The 18933-nt window shown below is 47.6% G+C and overlaps 1 non-coding gene and 1 pseudogene across 1 annotated transcript; both read right to left on the bottom strand.

Annotated features, from left to right (window-relative positions):
- Positions 1-202: 202 nt before the first annotated feature.
- Positions 203-18933, bottom strand: part of LOC101605696 — a 28837-nt pseudogene continuing 10106 nt past the window's right edge.
- On the bottom strand, positions 1094-1202 carry LOC123462561. The gene has a single exon (XR_006638363.1). It is a non-coding gene; the product is annotated as a U6 spliceosomal RNA (small nuclear RNA).

The raw sequence follows: 18933 nt of genomic DNA, 5'->3' as shown, positions 1-18933 counted from the left end.
GCCAAATAAATTCATAAGCATGGATAAGTTTAAACAAATATCCACCAGAGGAACTGCCATCATAAAATTGATTAATTTGAGGAATTTTTTTTTTTTCCTGGAACAGAAATGGGTTTATTGTGGGATCTGCCTACCAAGATGACTGGGGTTCTGGGCTGAGAAACGGGGTTCTACGGACAGGCCAAGGTGGCTCCAGGGAGAGCTAAGTCTCCAGAGCCTTTCCCTGGATGGCACGGATGTGGCGGATGCTGTCCCACATGGCTTGGGATGTGGGGCCCTGGCCGCTGATGTCTGGGGGGAGCGTGTTTTCATTGTGCACCGATACTATGGCAGCTCTGCAGCTGGAGGTGACATAGCCATAGAGCTTGAGGTGGCCTCGCGTCATGCGACTTGCCAGCAGCGTGGCGGTGGGGTTGGCGGTGTTTTATTGGCAGTACTTCGGCCCGTGGCCCTTGCCGCCCTCTCCAATACCACGTACACGTGGCTAAGGCTGGCCCCAGCTATAAGTCCCGGGCCCCCAACCGGCCCTTCACAGACATTGTTGACAATGTTGCTGTAGAGATTGGCTATTACCATGACATCCAACTGCTGGGGCCAGGATACTGGCTGCATGGTGGTGGTGTCCACAAGCATGCTGTCAAAGGCAATCTTGGGGTAATGGGGGGGCCACCTCCCTGCAGCACCGGATGAGGAGCACTTTGCCCAGTTTCATGATGCTGGTCTTATGCACAGCTGTCACTTTTTTTTTTTTTTTCAGTCAGGGTCTCACTCTAGCTCAGGCTGACCTGCGATTCTTCATATAGTCTCAGGGCAGCCTTGAACTCATGGCGATCCTCCTACCTCTGCCTTCCGAACACTTTCTTATGCCCACCCTCCTGGGCCAGCTCGAAGGCATATTCAGAACGCGAAGGGACTTGGCCTTGGTGATGACCTTCAGACTTGCCATCTCTCCTGCCACCATCTCACGCTCTGGCTGCGGTTGTACTTGCCCTCTGCGTTTCCCTGCACAATAATGACGTCTACGTCCTTGTGTTGGGTCACCACTCCTGGCCTATGATGTTGGCACAGAGGTCCAGGCTGGTGCGAAGGATGTCAACGTATGGAATGCTTCATGTGTGCGTGGGTGGTCCTTGTGCAAGGGGCCATGCTAAACCTCTCTGCGCCGTTCCAGTTTTAGTATACTTGCTCCCGAAGTGGGTACATAATCTGAGAAACTTTAAACATAGAAACACTGACCAACAACAGCATGTCACACAGGAAGGTAGAATTAGAGATACAACATTGTAAGATTTTTTTTTCCCCTTCTTACTTGGGATGAAAAAGAAATCTCAATTAGCTTTAGGTTTTATTAAGTCAAGTAGGCTAAAATTTCAAGGATAACCACTGAAGAAGAAACAGAATTATAACTTTATAGCCAGGAAAGGAACAAAGAGGGAAAAAAAGAAAACCTGATCTATCAAATTCATTAAAGAAGGAAAAAGATGAAATGGTCAGGGGTATAGCAACCTTAAGGGTTAGACATGCATCCAACAACACTAGTCACACTAAAAGTGAATGGATGAAGCCTGCCATTTAATAGGAAATCAGAACTGTAGAAATGGCTTAGTGGTTAAGGCACTTGCCTGCAAAGCCAAAGGACCCAGGTTCGATTCCACAGGACCCACGTAAGCCAGATGCACAAGGTGGCGCATGCATCTGGAGTTCATTTGCAGTGGCTGGAGGCCCTGGTGTACTGATTCTCTCTATCTGCCTCTCTCTGACTCTTTCTCTCTGTCTCTCTCAAATAAATAAATAAAAATAAAATACTTAAAAATAAAGGGAAGGGCTGGAGAGATGGCTTAGCAGTTAAGCACTTGCCTGTGAAGCCTAAGACCCCGGTTCAAGGCTCGGTTCCCCAGGTCCCACGTTAGCCAGATGCACAAGGGGGCGCACGCGTCTGGAGTTCGTTTGCAGTGGCTGGAAGCCCTGGTGCGCCCATTCTCTCTCTCTCCCTCCATCTGTCTTTCTCTCTATGTCTGTTGCTCTCAAATAAATAAATAAAAAATGAACAAAATTAAAATAAAATAAAGGGAAATTGTCATCAGATGGCACTTCAGAAAATCCCACTGTTATTGATCATAACAACCCAGGCTCTTCTCCTCTCAGACTCAGACCCTGACTCCAGAACATTTAACATTTGTTATTTATTTTTCCAGGTAAAGTGCTTTCATTATCATCTTCAAAACTCCAATATGACTATCTCTATTATAGAGATGAGGAAATTGCGTCTCAAATGCCAGGCATTCCAGCTCCTCTGCTGATAAGTGATAGGCCCAGGATTCCAGCCCAGGTGTTCATTCAAATTGAGTGTTCATGAAAGCCCAGCCTCAGTTCCTCCTCTCTGTTTTGACCCCTTCAAGTGTCTCTAAGGGTCCCTTATAAGTACAACCATCCATTAGAGTCTGCTTTGGGGACAAATGACCGTTCTGGTATTCATCTATTTCATCCCAAGTGTCAGCACCATGTTGTGTTGTCTTACTTATGGCTATTTTGTTTTATTTATTTATTTATTTTATTTTTATTTATTTAATTTTTTAGGTAGGGTCTTGCTATAGCCCAGGCTGACCTGGAATTAGTCTTAGGCATGCCTAGAACTCACAGAGATCCTCCTGCTTCGGCCTCTTCAGTGCTGGGATTAAAGGCATGCACCACCATGACTGGCCTCTTCCTGACTTTTAAAAACCCTCATTCTTATCTTTATTTCCTATGTTAACTTTAAAATAATTGTGCCATGGAGATGGTAAAAAATATGGGGACTAATTTTCTTCCCTAATAACATTGGACTGTGCTGGGTTTTGGGCGTGCCAGGGCCTCTAGCCACAGCAAACAAAGACCAGACTCATGTGCCACCCTGTGCATCTGGCTTACGTGGGTACTGGGGAATTGAAGCTGGGTCCCTAGGCTTTGCAGGCAAGCACCTTAACCACTAAGCTATCTATACAGTTCTAATCTTTTTAAAAAGTACATTTTTAGGAGCCACGCCTTTAATCCCAGCACTCGGGAGGCAGAGATAGGAGGGTCCCCGTGAGTTCGAGGCCACCCTGAGACTACATAGTGAATTCCAGGTCAGCCTGAACTACAGTGAGCCCTACCTCAATATATATATATATGTGGCTATTTTTTTTTTTTTTTTTTGAGGTAGGGTTTTACCCTAGCCCAGGCTAATCTGGAACTTACTCTGTAGTTTCAGGCTGGTCAGGAACTCAAGGCAATCCTCCTACCTCTGCTTCCAGAGAGCTGGGATTGAGGCCTGCACCACAACGTCCGGCTGAAAGGAATTGTTGATTAAGAGCATTTGGCAGGGGGCTGGGCAGATGGCTCAGCGGGTAAAGGGCAAGGCGTAAGAACCTGCTTTCTGAACTCAGAGAATGTGGGGCACATGGAGCGGCCTGTCATCTCAGCCTGGGGAGGCAGAAACAAGGACTCCCAGGACTCACTGTTTGCTAGTCTAGCCAGATTTATGAGCTCTAGGTTGAGCAAGACATCCTGTCTCAAATAGTAGGAATAGAAAATAATAGGAAGGCCCCTGACGTCTGTGTTTTTCAGCCGGTTTCTCTGAGCCACTGGTAAGGAAACAGCAGGGGATCTCTGGCTTCTATACACGCACACACACACACACGTGCATGCATGCACACTTGCACACACAGATACCCACTCACGTAAGAACACACACGCATGCACACCACACTCATATACACACAAAATAGAACATTTGGCATGGCTAGACATGGTGGCTCACCCGTCATCCCTGCACATGGGAGGCTGAGATAGAAGGATCACTATGAGTTCCAGGCCAGTGTGGCCTACAGAGCGAGAGCCTGTTACACACACACACACACACACACACACACACACACACACACACACAAAACAAAACTACGTCTTTCGTGGAAACGTCTGTGTGGGGGAAGGCAGTGCAGAGTGGGGCCTGGGGCCGGAACCTCCTTATCTGATAAGCACAGTATGTGCTGTGCCCACAGCGCCCAGGGCCACGTGGGCCCCTGCTGCAGACTGTGTGCTCCTCTGTCCCTCTTAAGCCTGTGAATCACAGGACAACTGGCCCACTCCGCTGTTGTATTTGTCCTCTGCAAGGAAATGCACCCCGATCGGGTCCAAGAGGGGAGTGTGCAGGTCCAGCGCCTCTTCTGGGACGGGGCCACTGGCAGTGGTGGACCACCGCCTGTTACACAGCCGCTGTGTGTGTGTGTGTGTGTCATGGCACATGTGTGGAGGTCAGAGGCCAGCTGTGTATCAGTCCTCACCTTCTGCCTTGTTTAAGGCAGGGTCTCTTGTTCACTGTACTGTATTCTCCAGGCTAGCTGGCCCACAAGCTTCTGGGAAATTCTCCCTTTTAGCTATAGGATGCTGGGATCTCAGATGCCTGCAACAGGGCCTGGTTTTCATGTAGAGTCTGGGAATCCAAATTCAGATTTTTTTTTCATTTTTTTTTTCCAAGGTAGGGTCTCACTCTGGTCCAGGCTGACCTGGAATTAACTCTGTAGTCTCAGGGTGGCCTTGAACTCATGGCGATCCTCCTACCTCTGCCTCCCCAGTGCTGGGATTAAAGGCGTGCGCCACCACGCCTGGCTTGGGAATCCAAACTCAGGCTTGCGTTGCAAGTGTTTCATCCTCTGAGCCATCTCCCCAACCCCACAACTGCTTATTTGCCTCCTCTATTTTTTTTTTCCCCGAGGTAGAGTCTCACTCTAGCCCAAACTGATACGGGATTCACTATGTAGTCTCAGGCTATCCTTGAACTTATGAAGATTCTCCTACCTCTGCCTCCTGAATGCTGGGATTAAAGAATTAAAGATGTGTGCCACCACACCCAGCATACATGTGTCTCCTCTGTATGAACTGTTGGGCCCAGTGGTTTCTGGGCTGCCAGATAAAGCAGGCAGAAGTGACCAGGCTTCTCCTGACAAAAGGGAGCAGATGCCACCTGCTCCAACTCTTTTTGTTTATAATGACTTTGTCAGCCTTTTTCTGTACCGTCAATCTCACTGATCACACTAGGTGTGGCAGTTCTTAGCTTACAGAGTTTGGCTAGGAGTCCTGAATTGGGGGGTGGGTTTTGTATCTTCACTGTCAACTTGACTGGATTTGGAATGACCTAGAAGGCACATCTCTGGGCATGTCTGAGAGGGCATTTCCAGAGAAGTTTAACCTAAGAGGGTGACACCATCCCATGGATTGGGGTCCTGGCCTGAATAAAAAGAGGGAAAGGGGGCCTAGAGAGTTGGCTTAGTAGTTAAGATACTCATGCTTAAATCTCCAGCTCCCATGGTAAGCCAGATGCATAGTGACACAAGAAAGCTATGTGGCACATGCACACGGGGTGTGTGTGTGTGTGTGTGTGTGTGTGTGTGTGTGTGTGTGTGTGTGTGCACATGTCTAGAGCTCATTCACAGTGGCTGAAGGCCCTGGCATGCCTATTCTCTTTCTCCCTTTCTCAAAAAACTTAAGAAAAAAAATTTTTTTTAAAGAAAAGGAGAAAGTGAGCTGAGCAGCAACATTCCTCTTTCTCTGCTTCCTGACTGCCACATGATGAGTTGAAATGCTTCCCCACAATGGACTGTGGCTCCTCCAACCATGAGCCAAATAGACACTTCCCCCTTACGTTGCCTTTGTCAGGGATTTGGTCACAGTAACAAGAAAAGTAATGAATGCAACTATTTAACAGCTTCCTTTCTTCTTTCCTCCCTCCCTTGTGCCCTTTTTTCTTTTCTTCCTTTCTCCTTTCTTCCCTCCCTCCTCCCTTTCTTCCCTCTTTCTTCCTCCCTCCCTTTCTTCTTTCCTTCCTTCCTTCCGTCTTCTTTTCTTCATGCATTCATTGTATACATGCTTTTGGATTCTAATAAATGCCAGGGCTTAGGAACTATGGCAGGGGCCCTGCCTGCAAGACACCCTCATTGTCCAGAAAGAGACTGACCCCACACACACACATAAGCAAGGACAAACCAAAGCGGTTTTTGTTGGGGGGGATAAGGAAACAGCAGGGGATCTAGGACTAAGAAGAAAGACTTCCTAGAGGTGAGTGTGTGTGTGGTTATAAGGCCTCAGCTCCCTACTGTGCCCACTCCGATGCTGTCCAGGCCTGTGAGTCTCCCATGCTGAGTGTCCATGTCCTGCCAGGTGCCCTTTGCTTCTCAGAGCTCACAGCTGGGCTTTTCAGCCCAGCTCTCTGAGCCCCTGCAGCTGGGAGCCCTGGGGGTTGGTCTTCCTTCCCTGGGGAGGTTTCTGCTGACTGGGCAGGACTCTGAAAATCACAAGAGATGTCTTATGCTATGGTCTGGAGCGGGTCTGAGTGCATTCCCCAAGGTGCTCAGATAAAGAAAAGTAAACGGTCAGGCCTGATGGAAGATAGCTAGGTCATGAGGGTGCTGCCTTCAGAAAGATTAGTGTAGCTCTCTGGGGATGCCAGTTAGTTCCCTTATAGAAGGTTGTTATAAAAAGTGAGGTGGGGGCTGGAGAGATGGCTTAGTGGTTAAGCGCTTGCCTGTGAAGCCTAAGGACCCTGGTTCGAGGCTCGGTTCCCCAGGTCCCACGTTAGCCAGATGCACAAGGGGGCGCACGTGTCTGGAGTTCGTTTGCAGTGGCTGGAAGCCCTGGCGCGCCCATTCTCTCTCTCTCTCTCCATCTGTCTTTCTCTCTATGTCTGTCGCTCTCAAATAAATAAATAAAAAATGAACAAAAAAAATAAAAAAATAAATAAATAAAAATAAAAAGTGAGGTGGGAGGGGAAGAGATTGACTAAAGGAAAGGTAGAGGGAGGGCTAATCAAAATTTAAGAGGATATAAATAAATCATATGAAATCCTACCTTTTTGGACAATGGAACACTCAGGAGCCATAGGTTGTTGCTAGAAAATTTTCAGTGCCAGGATGGGATACCTTTCAGTGAGTTGTTGGCCAGAGAGGTCCCTGATGCCCCCAAAACATTATAGGCCATTGCCGAGGCCTTTGGTTTCCCACCAGGAATAGATGGTAAGACCCTATTGCTGAAGACTCCACATACTTGGGCTGCAAGGCCACTGAGAAATCCTGCTGGAACTGAGCTGATAACCTCCTCCCTATAGACCAGCTGACAGAAAGCTGGAAGAAGCCATTCTGCATGCAGTTCAATGGGAGAAAGAGAAATCACCAGTGAAGGTACTCATCAGTGGACACTGCAAGCCTTATAATTGGCCAGCCAGGCCAAATGAGCCAACAAGTGCAATAGTGGCACATCTGTTATGAGGGAAACCAACTGCCCTCTAATTGGACTGGAGGTCTGCTCCATGGGAGGGAATACATCCCTAATACTGAAAACTTAAAACAGGGGTAGTTATGAGCCCTAGGGGTGTAACGTCTGCTGCTGTCTGGCTAAATGTATACACTATGCTCATCAAACTGCTCAGTAAGCACTTCTGTTAATGTTCATAACCCTTATATTAATGCTATCTCACTTTTGATAGAGAATCTTCTCTTTTCTGATGGCAGTGACCTTACTCAGAAGGTATCGTGTTGATGGAAAGAAATGACCACAGTGCTCAATATTGCAATATCTCTTATCACACCTTCCAAGGCTCAGGGTCTAATACAGAAGAGGTGGAGGAAAGAATGTAAGAGCCAAAGGAAGGGCAGGACTCCTTACAACGTGCTTCCTCCAGACACAAATGGCCTGGATATCCATGACATCACAGTGCCTGACACTACCTACACAAGACCATCATAAGAGGAGGAAAAGATCATGACATCAAAATAAAAGAGAGACTGATTGAGATGGGGAGGGGGTATGATGGAGAATGGAGTTTTAAAGGGGAAAGTGGGGGGAGAGAGGGTATTACCATGAGGTATTTTTTATAATCATGGAAGTTGTTAATAAAAATTTGAAAGAAAAAAAAAAGTGAGCTGGTGGGCTGGAGAGATGGGTTAGAGGTTAAGGTGTTTGCCTGCAAAGCCAAAGGACCCATGTTTGATTCCCCAGGACCCACATAAGCCAGATGCACAAGGGGGACAATACATTTGGAGTTCATTTTCAGTGGCTAGAGGCCCTGGTGTCCCCATTCTCTCACACTCTCTCCCTCTTTCTCTGTTAAATAAATAAATAAATAATTTTTTTTTAAAAAGTGAGCTGGGACGCTGATCTTCTGTCTTCTGTGACCTCTACATGGGGCCCTCAGCTGAGTCCAAACCCAGAGGACATTCTTTCAGCTTCCAAAACAGTGAGCCCTATAAGTCTCTGTCCTTTACATACTACCCAGCCTCCAGTATTTTGTTATAGCAACAGAAAACAGGCTAATACCACCTCCTTAGAGGCGAGAGTCAATCTGGAGCTCCCATGGCATCAGGCTGAGCCTGGAACTTTCCCTGAGATCATGTGCCTGCTTGATGTATTCCAGGTGGGCACCTGTTTCCCCCATCCTCTTCCCAACCACCCAGTACCCCTTAAAGAATCACTCACCCATGAATCTCAGAGTTTTCACCAAGTGAACCTGACCCCTGTGAAGGCCGAAGCCGGGATATGAAGTGTGAGAAGTAGTCAGTCAGTCATAGGATCTGGAGGCAGGAGGCCATGAGGAGTCAAGGTCCAGGCAGAGGGAAGGCCCTATTTGTTGCAAGAGGTTTAGCTACTCAGGCCATGAATGAGTGTTTTGTGTGAGAAATGGTGAGCGGGCATTATGGGAGGGAAGGCAGGTAAGGGTTGAAGGCTAAAGGTCTTGAACACCCAGCCAACACGCTTGGATATTATCCTGCAAATAAAAGGGAAACATGGGAGGATTGTGAGCTAGGGGGCGGCAGACAGGGCCATGGCAGTGGTGGTCCCAGCACCTCCCAGGTCACTTCATACCTCCCCCCTTGAGGCTCCCCAGAAGGGCTCCCAAGTAGCAAGGGTGATTGGAGCCATTGAGGGTTTCCAGCAGACAGATTTGCCACGATCAGCTTTTTAGAAAGATTCCCCTCGGGCAGCAACACAGCAGAAGGTGGCGGACGTCACGATCGGGGACACAGAGGTCATGGGGGTAGGGTTGGGGTGGCAACAATGCTGACACGAAGTTATGTGGGTTTGAACTTGGTGATCCCATTACGGTGAGGGAAGCAGATTGCCCAGAAAGATGGAGAGACGCAGTGGAGAGCTGGGAGGCTGGGTGCCCTGGAAAGAGTGCCAGTGACAGAGGTGCTGTGTGAAGACAAAGGCTCACTTGATAAGGAAGGTCACCTTCCTGAGAGACGATCTCAGCAGGGCTGAGATGAAGGGGTGCCCGCATGTCCTGTGCAGGAACTAGTGATCCCAGCACATTCTTCTCTTAGCCCTTCCGCGTGAGAGCGCTGAGCCCCAAAGACAGGCCGCATTTTCCCCCATCCTGGGCCAGCGCTGTGAGAGCCTGGGGGCCTGCCTTGGCAGGAAGCAGCTCTCCAGGTAAACAGAGACCCACGGCCAATGGCAGTGCCAGGCGCTAAGTGGTTCTGAACGGGCTGTGGAGTGATTAGATTTGCCACTTACCAAATTGCTCTCAATTGCCTTGATCGGATGCAATGGCAGGGAGATAAAGGGGATAATGGGAGAAGCGTGGCTGGCCTGCGTGACTAATGAATTAACTGCTCCCTCCCGGATGCCACCTCCTGCCAACTGGCTCCCGGCCCACTTGCCTGATCCCTCTCCTGCACGTCTCGTCCCTGGATGGAAGGCACTAGTGCCATGGAGATCATGACACCCCGAGGATAGCCAGCACGTCCCCTCACTGCAGGAAGCTGTGGCCCCGACACCCCCCCATACCATTTAGTATATAAACGTTTTAATTTTATTTATTTATGAGAGAGAGAGAAAGGGCGCACCAGGGCCTCTAGCCACTGCCAACGAACTCCAGATGCATGGGCCACCTTGTGCGTCTGGCTTTGTGCGTGTACTGGGGAATCAAACCTAGGTCCTTAGGTTTTACAGGCAAGTGCCTTAGCCACTGAACCATCTCTCCAGCCTCTACTATAGACATTTTATTGCTTCAGCCAGCAAGCATGCAGGCAAATATGTGCTAGACCTCTCCCCCCTTAGGGAGCTGATCTGCTAAGGAGGACACAAGAGCATAGAAAGGGTGAATGCTAAGGTGTGGCTGCCACTTAGTGTCACGGAGAAGTGTGAAGGGGGAGGAGGCTGGGCTCCAGTCTCACACAAAGAGACCTGGGACACTGCAGCCCAGAGCCCATGGAGTGAGCCAGATAGGTGGCTGGGAACTGCATTCCAGAAGTAGGAAGGGTGACTGTCAGGCTCCGTACTGCAAGACCAGACAGGGCATGTCTGGGGAACGGTGTGGAGACGCGTGGAAGCAGGTGGGTGGGTGCTTGGTGGAAGGATGGATGGGTGGACAGATGGGGAGATGGACAAGTAGATGAATACGTGTGTGGGTGGATGGAAAAAGGAAGCAATAAGAAAGGAGGTGCAAGGCCTTGAGGACCCTCGTGAGAACCTCCCAGCCCACCATGGCTGAGGCAAGCAGCTGCCGGGAGGTTTTACGCAGTGGAGTGAAATAGCACCCCACTCCATAGCCCAGGCTGGCCTCAAACTCTAGCAATCCTCCTGTCTCATGCTCCTGAGTGCTGGAATTACCGGCATGAGCCACCACACCCAGCCGGCACGGGTCCATTATGAAAGGACGGTGTTAAGAAGAGCTGGGGGGAGGCAAGGGTGAGAGTGGGGTGAAGGGTAGGAGAGGAGCTGGGGTGGCTTGCGTGGGTGTTGTCATGGAGGCGGGAGAAGCATTTAGATTCAGAATGTGTTTTGAAGGATTGGATATGAGAGAGAGAGAAACAAAGAAGGGCCGAACTGTCTGGGATCAGGCTGCTGAGTCCTCAGATGGGGAGAGTTGACAAAGAACCACATTTTAGGGGGAAGGTGAGGGGTTTGTCATGACTCTTATGAAACCCTCAGGAGTCATAACAAATAAGGGGCCTAGGTCTGAGCTAAGCTATGGGGACTGGGAAGCTGCAGTCACTGGGGTAGGAGGAGTCAGGTTCCTGGAAGCCAGGAGAAGAATATTTGTCAAGAAAGGTCCTGAGCTGAAGGGATGGCTTGATGGTTAAGGCACTTGCCTGCAGAGCCAAAGAACTCAGGTTTGATTCCCCCGGACCCACATAAGCCAGATACACAAGGTGACACGTGTGTCTGGGGTTGGTTTGCAATGGCTGGAGTCCCTGGCACACCTCTCTCTCTCCCTCTTTCTACTGGTCAGATAAATAAATAAAAAGATTAAATAAATATAAATTTTAAATTTTAAAAAAAGAAAGGGCCGAATGTCTGGGCATAGTGGCGCATGCCTTTGATCCCAGCACTCAGGAGGCAGAAGTGGGAGGATTGCTGTGAGTTCGAGGCCACCCTGAGACTACATAGTGAATTCCACGTCAGCCTGGGCTAGAGTGAGACTGTGCCTCAAAAATAAAACTAAACAAAAATACAAAAAAAGCAGGGTGTGGTGACATGTGCCTTTAATCTCAGCATTCAGGAGGCAGAGGTAGGAAGATCACTATGAGTTCAAGGCCACTAGTGACTGAACTTTTCCAGTAGATATAGCAATAGGAAGGTCAGTGGTGATGTCCAGTGCAGTTTTGGTGGACAGGAGAGCAGGCAAAAGGAGCATGGGGTATAGGAAATGGAGATTTGCAGTGAACAGCTCTCCTAAGGAGGCTTGAGACAAAGGGGAGCAGGAGTATGGGATCACAGGTAGGCTTGGTTTGGTTTTTAAGATGTAAGAAGAGATCCAGTGTTTTGATATTGAAGGGAATAATGCAGTCTATCCATCCATCCCTCCATCTATCCACCCATCTACCCATCTGTTCTCTTACTCATCATCCACTCATCTGTCCATCCTTCCATCCACATGCTCATCTGTCCATCCATACACACACACACACACACCACCTGTCCCCCCAGCACAGGCTGCGTGCCTGCATGTACCAGCTCTGAGCTGGGAGCTGGGGCCTAGGAGCTCTCTGCTCACGGAACTCATAAAGCTGAGAGCGGGGCATGAATCACCCACAGCATCGGTGAACTGTGACAAGGGCTGAGTTATGGAGGACTGTAAGACCAGGGATGAAGTTAGACTCGAAGGCCTCATAACAGAGGCTGACCTTTGAGCTGGGCATGTCCAAGGGAGGGTGGCATTGCGAGGTCCCTTGTGCTAAGGTAAAGAAGCGTGCACTGGAGGGAGCTTGGGCAGGGGCCAGATTTAAACACAGGAGCAAGAGAGTGACGTAACCAAGAGTGTTTGGGGGCACCTGGAGGATACTCAGGTGTGGAGAAGAGACCATGGTCAAGGTCTTGGAGATGACCCAGCCCTGCACTTGAACAATACCCCCTTTAGGGAGAGTATTGATTTCAAAGAGGAAAGGGAACCTGAATGAGCACCAGCCTGGAGAAAGAGAGGGAAGAGAAGAAGCCACTGATGGTGGCGGGCTCCTCTTCTGCCTCCAGCCCTGCCCTAGCTAGTCTCAGCCCGCTGATCTGCTTCCCCTGCATTCTCAGTAAACTGTTTCCATCTTTCCCTCTTCCCGGAGTCCCTCGTGTTCCAGTCTCCGACACAGAAGGGCTCACCTACACAGCACCCAGCTTCACGCATTTCCAGAACCCCAGATCCCAGACAAGGGGAGCGCACTGTGCAATTACACCAGGCTGCCCCTGCAGGAAGCCTCAGCCCCCCTTCCTCCAGCTGCTCCCCTGTGCAGCCCGGGCTGGTCTGATCTCCCAAAAGTCACATGGCAAGATCTAGTCACCAGGGTGACAGAGTTTGGAGGCAGGTACTTCAGAAAATGATGAGGTCATCGGGGCAGATGAATGGGGACGCTGCCTCATCCCTTCCACACGCAAGAAGAAAAAGCGCCATCTCCTAACGCGGAAGGGGGCCCTCATCAGACACTGAGTCTGCCAGAGCCTTGATCTTGGACTTCCCAGACTTCAGAACTATACCCATCAGCTGTGTGATGTTTATAAGCCACCTGGTTTCTGGTATTTTGTCATAGCAGGCTAAATGGAGTGAGACATGGTCCATATAGTCTGAGCTCTTGAAGAGCTGTTCCCTGGCTCACCAAGGCTAGAATTCCTTGTTTAAAAATTATTTATTTATGGCTGGAGAGATGGCTTAGCGGTTAAGTGCTTGCCTGTGAAGCCTAAGGACCCCGGTTCGAGGCTCAATTCCCCAGGACCCACGTTAGTCAGATGCACAAGGGGGTGCACACGTCTGGAGTTCATTGGCAGTGGCTGGAGGTCCCGGCATGACCATTCTCTCTCTATCTGCCTCTTTCTCTATCTGTCACTTTCAAATAAATAAATAAAAATAAGCCAAAAAATGTATTTATTTATTAGCAAGGACAGAGAGAGAAAGAGAGAATAGGAGACAGAGAGAATGGGCACACCAGGACCTCCAGCTTCGTGTGGATACTGGGGAAGCAATTGTGGGTTGTTAAGCTTTGTAGGCAAGCACTTAACCTACTAAGCCATCTCTCCAGCCCAAGCTGGAATTCTTCATCAGAAGCATTTGAGGACCTGAGCTGAATCCCCAGTACCTACATAAAAGATTTGGGGTGTGGCATGTATGTATAAATCCCAGAACCGTGGTGGTGGAGACTGGAGGATCTCTGGGGCTCACTGGCCAGTCAGTCTAACCTAATCGTGAATTCCAGGCCAATGAGAGAACTTGTCTTAAAAGAGGTGACATGTAGTGGTGGCGCTTGCCTCTAGTCCCAGCACTCGGGAGGCAGAGGTAGGAGGATCACTGTGAGTTCGAGGCCACCCTGAGACTACAGAGTGAATTCCAGGTTAGCCTGGGCTAGAGTGAGACCCTACCTCAAAAAACCAAAAAAAAAAAAAAAAAAAAGAGGTGACATGTGTTCCTGAAGATGACATCTGAGGTTGTCCTCTGGCCTTCGTGTGCATTCACGCATGCATGTGTACACACACACACACACACACACACACACATTATATAAAAGAAAATTAGGGGGAAAAAAAGAAAATTAGGGCTGGAGAGATGGCTTAGCAGTTAAGGTGCTTGCCTGCAAAGCCAAAGGACCTCAGTTTGATTCCCCAGGATCCATGTAAACCAGATGCACAAGGTGGTGCATGCATCTGGAGTTCATTTGCAGTGGCTATAGGCCCTGGCATGCCCATTCTCCCCCCGCCCCGTTTCTCTCAAATAAATGAATAAATAAATAATAAAAATGTTTTAAAACAAGAAAATTACAAAGCTTTTGTGCAGCAAAAGGACACTGTGAGTAGAGCAAAGAGAAAACCTAAAGAATGAGAGAAAAATCTTTGCCAGCTGTACATGTGACAGAGGATTAATATCCAGGATACACAAAGAATTCAAAAAAAATAATGAGAAATCAAACAACCCAGTTAAAAAATGGGTTATGGACAGGGATGGGATACCTTCCAGTGAGTTGTTGGCCAGAGAGGTCCCTGATGCCCCCAAAACATTACAGGTCATGGCTGAGGCCCTTGGTTTCCCACCAGGAATAGGTGGTAAGACCCTATTGCTGAAGATTCCATATACTTGGGCTGTAAGGCCACTGAGAAATCTTGTTGGAGCTGAGCTGAAAACCTCCATGCAGACCAGCTGACAGAAAGCTGGCAAAAGCCATTCTACATGCAGCTGAATGGGAGAAAGAGATACCACCAGTGAAGATACTCAACAGTGGACACTGCAAGTCTTATAATTGGCCAGCCAGGCCAAATGAGCCAACGGGTGCAATAGTGGCACATCTATCATGGTGGAAACCAACTGCCCTCTAATTGGACTGGAACTCCATGGGAGGGGATACCTCCCTGATACTGAAAACTTAAAACATGGGTAGTCATGAGCCCTAGGGGTGTAACATCTGATGCCTGGATAAATGTATATACTATGCTTATCAAACTGCTCAGTAAGCACTTATCTTAATATTCATGCCCTTATGCTAATGTTACTCACACTTTGGGTAGAGAATCTTCTCTTTTCAGATGGCAGTGACCTTGGGACGACTCAGAGGTATCATGGTGCTGGAAAGAAGTGACTGGAGTGCTCAGTACTGTAATATCTCTTATCACACCTTCCAAGGCTCAGGGTCCATTGCAGAAGAGGTGGCTGAAAGAATGTAAGAGCCAAAGGAAGGGTAGGACTCCTTACAACATGCTCCCCCCAACACAAAATGGCCTGGATATCCATGACCTCACAGTACCTGACACTACCTACACAAGACCATCATAATAAGAGGAAAAGATCATGACATTAAAATAAGAGAGACTGATTTAGAGGGGGAGGAGATATGATGGAGAGTAGAGTTTCAAAGGGGGAAGTGTGGGGAGGGAGGGTATTACCATAGGATATTTTTTATAATGATGGAAGTTGTTAATAAAAAAAAATTGAAAAAAAGAGAGACTGATTGAAAGGGGGCGGGGATACAATGGAGAACAGAGTTTCAAAGGGGAATGTGGGGGGATGGAGGGCATTACCATGGAATATTGTTTATAATCATGGAAGTTGTTAATAAAAAAAAGTAAATAAAAGTGCCAGACGTAGTAATGCACACCTTTAATCCCAGCACTTGGGAGGCAGAGGTAGGAGGATTGCCATGAATTCAAGGCCACCCTGAGACTCCATAGTGAATTCCAGGTCAGCCTGGGCTAGAGTGAGACCCTATCTCAAAAAAACCAAAAAAAAAAAAATAATAATAATAATAAATGAATAAATAAAGAAGGAAAGAAAATAAAAATAAATAAAAAATGGTCTATGGAACTAAATAGAGAGTTCTCAAAAGAAGAAATACCGATGTCATATAAGCATCTAAAAAATTGTTCTACAGGGCTGGAGAGATGGCTTAGCGGTTAAGCGCTTGCCTGTGAAGCCTAAGGACCCCGGTTCGAGGCTCAGTTCCCCAGGTCCCACGTTAGCCAGATGCACAAGGGGGCGCACGCATCTGGAGTTCGTTTGCAGAGGCTGGAAGCCCTGGCACGCTCATTCTCTCTCTCTCCCTCTATCTGTCTTTCTCTCTGTGTCTGTCGCTCTCAAATAAATAAATTTAAAAAAAAAATTGTTCTACATCCTTAGCCACCAGGGAAATGCAAATTAAAACTACTTTGAGATTCCATCTCACTCCTGTCAGAATGGTTATCATCAAGAAAATAAATGACAATAAATGCTGGTGAGGATATGGAAAAAGAAGAACCCTTTTACACTATTGGTGGAAATGTAAAGTGATACAGCCATTGTGGAAATCAGTGTGGAGGGTCTTGAGACAGCTAAAAATAGATTTACTATATGAGCCAGTTGTATCACTCCTAAACATGTATCCTAATGACTCTTCTCACTACTTTAGAGATACTTGCTCAACCATGTTTATTGCTGTTCTATTCACAATAGGAAATGGAACCAGCCTAGATGTCCCTCAGCTGATGAGTGGATAATGAAGATGTGGTACATTTATACAATGAAGTTCTATTCAGTGGTAAAGAAAGATGAAATTATGAAATTTGCAGGGCGCCGGGCGTGGTGACACACGCTTTTAATCCCAGCACTTGGGAGGCAGAGGTAGGAGGATCGCAGAGAGCTCGAGGCCACCCTGAGACTACAGAGTGAATTCCAGGTCAGCCTGAGCTAGAGTGAGACCCTACCTCAAAAAAGAAAAAAAAAAAGAAATTTGCAGGGAAATGGATGGATCTGGAAAGGATTATACTAAGTGAGGTAACCCAAGCCCAGAAAGCCAAGTGCCACATGTTCTCTCTCATACATGGATCCTAGCTACAAATGTTTGGATTTGTATGTGAACTGGAATAAAACTTGGTAGCAGAGGCCAGGAAGCTAGAAAGGGGCTGTGAGGGAGGGAGGAGAGGGGAGGATTTAAGGGGATGGTATTGTATATATATATACAGATGAACAGATTAGTGGGGGTGGAAAGGCCTAAATGAGGTCAAGGGAAGAGGTTGAGCAAAAGAAGGGTGGAGGGAGGGTTAATAAAAATCTAAGACAGTATGAATAAGTCATATGGAAACCTAATTTTTGGACAGTGGTGCACCCCAAAGTCATAGATTGTTACTAGAAAATTTTCAGTGCCAGGAATGGGATACCTTCCAGTGAGTTATTGGCTAGGGAGGCCCTTGATGCTCCCCAAACATTACAGGCCATTGCTGAGGCTCTTGGTTTCCCACCAGGAATAAATGGTAAGACCCTACTGCTGAAGAGTCCCCATGCTTGGGCTGCAGGTCACTGAGACATCAAGCTGAAACTGAGCTGAAAACCTCCTTCCTATAGACCAGCTGACAGAAAGCTGGAAAAAGCTATGCTGCATGAAGCTCCCTCCATGGGAGAGAGAAGTCATCAGTGAAGATACTCAACAGTGGACACTGCAAACCTTAAGTTTGGTCATCCAGGCCAAATGATCCAACAGGTGCAAATATGGCATGTCTGTTATGGGGGAAACCAACTGCTCTCTAATTGGACTGGAGGCCCACTCCATGGGAGGGAATAAGTGTCTGGTACTGAAAATCTATGACAGGAGAGGTCAGGAGCCCTAGGGGTATAACACCTGCTGGTGTCTGGTTAAATGCACATATATTATGCTCACCAAACTGCCCAGTAAGCACTTCTCTTAATGTTCATACCCATATACTAATGTTACTCTCACTTTTGGATAGAGACGCCTCTTTTTTTCAGATGGCAGAGTGACCTCTGGGATGACTCAAAAGACACTGTAAGTGGGGTGTGGTGGTGCAAGTCTTTATTCCCGGCAGAGGTAGGAAGATCGCCATGAGTTTAAGCCCATCCTGAGAATAAAGAGTGAATTTCAGGTCAGCCTGGGCTAGAGTGAGACCCTACCTTGAAAAACTAAACCAAAACAAACAAACAAAAAAAAAAAACAAAGGCACCATAGTGCTGACTGAGAAGAAGTGACAGAGGAGTGCTCAGCACTGAAATATCTTTAACACACCTTCCAAGGCTCAGGGTCCATTGAGGAAGAGGTGGAGGAAAGAATGGAAGAGCCAAAGGAAGGGTAGGACTCCTTACCTCGTGCTCTTCCAGACACAAACTGGCCTGGATATCCATGACCTTGCAGTGCTTGGCACTACCTACACCATACCCTTATAATATGAGGAAAAGATGATGACATCAAAATAAAATAAGAGACTAATGGAGAGAGGGAGGGGATATGATGGAGATTAGAATTGCAAAGGGGAAAGTGAAGCAGGGGAGGGAATCATTATGGTTTATTGGCTATAATTATGGAAGTTGTCAGTAAAATAGAAACGACTTCTTCTTCCATATTGAAAAGTAGCACAGGCATGTTTTTATTTTGTTTTGTTTTTGTTTTTGAGGTAGGGTCTCACTCTAGCCCAGGCTGACCTGGCACTCACTCTGTAGTCCCCGGCTGGCCTTGAACTCATGGTAATCATCCTACCTCTGCCTCCCAACTGCTAGCATTAAAGGTGTGCACCACCATACCTGACCTGTTTTTATTTATTTATTCTTCTGGTTTTTTTTTTTTCAAGGTAGGGTTTCACTGTATCCCTGGCTGACCTGGAATTCACTATGTAGTCTCAGGGTGGCCTTGAACTCACCATGATCCTCTTACCTCTGCCTCTGGAGTGCTGGGATTAAAGACATGCGCCACCACACCTGGCTGTTTTATTTTTAATTGGATCATAAAAATAGGAAATAAAAATGATTTGTAACCTCATTCCCTAGTAAAAATCCTACTTCACTGTGTATCTTCCCAGAATGTGTTCATTAAGCGGAGCAGTGCTAAACATGCACTCTTTGTTGTTGTGAAAACAAATGGCAACCTATATGAATAACTTGCCTGGTGTTCCTTGCCTGGATCGTGAGATGTTTCCCTGTCAGTGGCCAGCGTATTCATCTCCATCCTTGTTCCCTACAGAATGTTCCGTTGTAAA

Source organism: Jaculus jaculus, chromosome 7 (genome assembly GCF_020740685.1).
Source record: "Jaculus jaculus isolate mJacJac1 chromosome 7, mJacJac1.mat.Y.cur, whole genome shotgun sequence".
NCBI classification, from domain to species: Eukaryota; Metazoa; Chordata; class Mammalia; order Rodentia; family Dipodidae; genus Jaculus; species Jaculus jaculus.
This window is presented reverse-complemented; position numbering and strand designations above follow the sequence as displayed.